Raw genomic sequence first — 4,996 nt, 5'->3', positions numbered from 1 at the left:
ACTCCGAACAACCTTCGGTAACCACATACTATTTCCCATAACAACTCTAGCGTCACCGAACCTTAAGTGTGTAGACCCTACGGGTTCGGGAATCATGCAGACATGACCGAGACACCTCTCCGGCCAATAACCAATAGTAGGATCTGGATACCCATATTGGCTCCCACATGTTCCACGATGATCTCATCAGATGAACCACGATGTCGGGGATTCAATCAATCCCGTATTCAATTCCCTTTGTCTATCGGTATGTTACTTGCCCGAGATTCGATCGTCGGTATCCCCATACCTCGTTCAATCTTGTTACCGGCAAGTCACAGTAGGAGGAAAGTCGAGGAGCAATTGCACGCGCGGCCAAAGCTTCTACTGTGTGGGTGGCGGGAGAAAGCTGCCACTACAAAAAATACACTTCCGTGATGATACGTGTTTGTCACAGTAGGTCGCTTTTTTTGTCATGCATGTACATCCATGACAAATTTATGACAGAATCAAGATAGTCATACCTGTGCTGTCGTAGAAGTGTTCCATGACATTACCAAAATTATCATCACGGAAGTGTCCACTTCCATGACGATAAATCGCGCGTCACAGAAGTGCTTTCGTCAAGGGTGACCGACACGTGGCATCCACCGTAACGGAACGCCGTTAAGCTATCGGGTCGGGTTTTGGATCCGATAACCCGTTAACAGCCCCGACCAATGGGGATTTTCCACGTGTAAAATCATCATTGGCTGGAGGAAACACGTGTCGGCTCATCGCTGGGACAGATGTCATCCACTCATTGGACAGAAGGCGCCTATGATACGTCGACACGTGGCACGGCCCAACAGAGGCCCATTCCTGTGAAAAGGCCGGCCCGTTTGACTTGGTCAAAAGGTGGCGGGCCGGCCCATGGAAAGCCTGTTAACGGCCTGTTCGCATATAGCCCATTTACAGCCCGCTAACCCAAGGCCCGTTACGCCCTATTCGAATTAGGCCCAGTAGCGTCATCTGGGCCATCCAATATGATTCCAGCCCGTTTTCACTTCTGGCCCATGTATGGCCCATGACGTCTTTCGGCCCATATGAGGCCCTATGTAACTCTTGGCCTATTAACGGCCCGTGGTGAAACTGGCCCGTAATGAACAGTGTATCACTTTACACCCATTAACGGCCCGTGGTGAAACTGGCCCGTAAAGAACAGTGTATCACTTTATACCCATTAACGGCCCGTTATTCCGTTGGGCCGTTTCCAGCCCATGTTATCTTTCGGCCTTCTCAGAGCCCATTTATTCTTGGGCTATTTTCCAGCATTCGTTTACTTATGGCCCGTTACTGTCATTTTCTGCTTGTGGGCCAAATTCAGCCCGTGGTTACAGTCGGCCCGTTTGTGGTCCGTTAATACGTTGGGCCGTTTTCATAGCGTCATCAAATACGGCCTATTAACGATGGCCCGTTATGGTCGGCCCATGAACGGACGATTCCAACTCTAGCCCGTTTACGGCCAAAATGCGGTCTGTTTGGCCCATGTTTGGCCAATCGATCATACGGCCCGTATAAGGCCCATTGATGATACGGCCCATAGAAGGCCCATTGTTTCTACGGCCCGTAGAAGGCCCACTGTTTCTACGGCCCGTAGAAGGCCCACTGTTTCTACGGCCCGTAGAAGGCCCACTGTTTCTACGGCCCGTAGGAGGCCCAGTGTCACTACAGTAAATATTAGCCCATGGTTATTGTGGCCTAGTTTTAAAAAATAGGTTATTGCAGCCACTAGCAAACCGCAGAAAAAGAACTGCACTGACTACAAGCAAACAAATAAACAAGACAACAAGGAAATAAATAAGCAAGCAACTTACACTAGGCTATCACGGCTATTACACATATTACATCCACTGGGCATCAAAGTTCGCCACCAGTGCAAATATAGGGAACACAACAGCATATAAACGCCGCAGCAAAACAAGTCCAGAACTGAAACCACTTCAGAAGAGCTCAAGAAACAATATCCTGGGTACCCATAATGCTGGCAAGATGCTTAGCAAGCTTATTAACTTTCTCTTGTTTGGCGCTTAAGTTCTCCAGCGCTTGCTGTTGCACCAGAAAGTATGCATCTGAATTCTGCAGGGACTTCCTCAGTCCTTCGGCTTCCTGTCGCATAACATCTGATCGATGTCTTTCAACTTGAAGTTGAGACTCAAGAAGCCGAACTGATTCAGGCAACGAGTTCGAAGAGCTGGTGCCAGCAGTGGTAGCCAGTAACTCGAACACTACATCAAGACAGGACTTTGGGGTTGTCTCAGTGTCTTCAATATAGTTTTTATCAGCTTTCTTGGAGACCAACAGTGATGTCTCACTATCTTGAACCTTATCTGCATTACTTCCTTTACCATTGCATAACAGGGTACTCTTCTCCAATATTTTATCCGCGTTCTAAAAGAGAAACAAACAAACACATCTCAGGTTTACAATGTAGTATATGAAACTCATTTTGGTAAACCAGTTCAGTAGTAAGGTGGACAGGATAACAGCATGAAACAAACATATATCTATGTAGTATGGTCACTGTATGGTCTATATCATTCTAGTTTATGTTGCCAAATCAAGATAGATACAGTTCGAATCATATCTATTTAAGACAAAGCAACATAGACAGAATATAAGTGTGGGAAACTACACAGCAATAACAACACTTGTAATGTTCATGGCATGAGAACATAACTGTTTATTCAATTGAAATTGAAATCAACATAGAGCAAGTTACAACAGCAAACAACCAAACACGTTGAAGAAACAGGTTTAAAACATACCTGTTGCGCCATTGGAGTTTCAATTGCATCCTTCAAATTTGAAATTAGTTGGTATCAGTAAATACAGTGATGCAAGAGCAAAGTAGTATGAACCATAGCTACAGAACCTGACCTGAGAACAATTCTTCTTCCGATTTAAGCGTTGACTTCGGGTTCGGAGTGGTGGTCCTCGTGATTTGGGCACTGCAGTTGCCTTACTAACTGCTCGTGTTTGGGTGCTCTGTGGTGGAGACGGTGCTGTGTCAATGGGAACTGGGTGTCTATCTGCTGGGGTTGGGGTTAGAAGGGGTGTAGCTAGTTCTCTGTCCAACTGGGTAGGGGTACAATCTGCATGAGTGTGGGTTGTGTGGTGGGGTTGGTTCTTGGGCAAGTACAACCGTGGTTCTATCTGCATCGACAGGTAGCACGATCTTTTCTGAAGACCGTGTTGTTACTCCCACAGATACTGCCATCACTCCCTCCAATTGAAATGGCTGATAAACAAGAAAAGTAATTGAATGTACAGACATTGTAAGATAGACAGGTGCAATGGATAGTAGGGAAGAAAATAGGGCATGAAATAATTCACATTTATGTTGTCTAAGCAAACAGAATAGCAGGACATAATTTCACATATATGATGGCTAATTAAACAGGATAGCATGACACAATTTCACATGTATGATGGCTAACTAAACAGGATAGAATGACATACTTCAAAATATGATGACTATGTAAACAGGATGGCATGATATAACTATACGATGTGTCTATTAAAGTGGTTGGCATGCCATAAATCACAAACATGCCGTCGATGGAAACATGATGGCATGATATAATTCACGGATAGAATGACATAATTTAAAATATGATGACTATGTAAACAGGATGAGATGATATAACTATATTATGTCTCTAGAAAATGGGTTGGCATGCCATAATTCAGATAAATGCTGTCTATGTAAACATCATAGCATGACATAATTCAAATATATGATTTATATACTAAGGAAGTGAGCAGAGGGCAATCGCATATATGATGTGTCAACTAAGGAGATGGCATTCAATATTGTGTATATGATGTAAAAACTAAGCATTGCAATACAACATATGCATTATATGAGTAATATAACCCTGCCAAGTTTGAGCATACACCTCAGGGGGATAATAGGACTGGTCATCTGCCTCTGAATCCTTCTCTGAAGAGCTATCTGTAACCAGCAAGACATCTGCTTCAGCAGGTAGCATTGTCTGCTCTGAAGACCTTGTTTTCACTCCAGATTTATCCATCACCAATTCAAATGGCTGATGCACAGGAAGAGCAGTTGAATATACAAACATTGTTGACAAAAGCAATGAGAAATACAAAAAAAGGACGGCATGATATAATTCACATATATGACGCTTGCCTAAACAACATGGCATTGCATAATTCACATACATAATGCCTTGCAACAAGATAACATTGCATAATTCACATATATAATGTCTTGCAACAAGATGGCATTGCATAATTCACATATATGGTAATTAGACACTAAACAGGTGGCATTCACACAAAGCATGTCTAAACTAAGCAAATGACATAGCAATGTAAGATACCATACGCACAATATGAGCAACATAACCCTGCCAGGGGAATATGACTGGTCATCTGTCTCTGAATCCTCCTCTGAGGAGCTATCGGTAACCAGCAAGACATGCGCTTTGTCAGATAGCATTGTCTGCTCTGAAGACCTTGTTTCCACTCCAGATTTTTCCATGACCGTGCCGAATGGCTGATGCACAGGAAGAGTAATTGAATGTACTAAAATTGTTGACAAATTTAACACGTAATAAAAAAAATGATGGCATGATATAATTCACATATAAGATGACTGGCTAACCAGGGTGGCATTGCAAAATTCACATATATGATGCCTGGCTAGACAAGATGGCATTGCATGATTCACATATACGATAAAGAAACTAAACAGATGGCATTGACACAAAGCATGTCTAAACTAAGCAGATGACATCTTTAATGTATACAGTAAGCAATGCAAGGCACCATATGCATGATATTACCAACATCAGCATGCCAAGTTAGAGCGAAGACATCATGGGGTAAATAGGAGTGTTCTTCTCCTTTTGAATCCCCCTCAGAACAGTTATCTTCCTCTTGATTACGATCCGAAATGGGTGGAGGGGGCTGCCTTTGCGCCCACCATGGAACGACGTCTGCATGAAAT

The sequence above is a fragment of the Triticum aestivum genome, chromosome 3D, assembly GCF_018294505.1.
Source record: "Triticum aestivum cultivar Chinese Spring chromosome 3D, IWGSC CS RefSeq v2.1, whole genome shotgun sequence".
Taxonomy (NCBI): Eukaryota; Viridiplantae; Streptophyta; class Magnoliopsida; order Poales; family Poaceae; genus Triticum; species Triticum aestivum.
Note: the sequence above shows the minus strand (reverse complement) of the source record.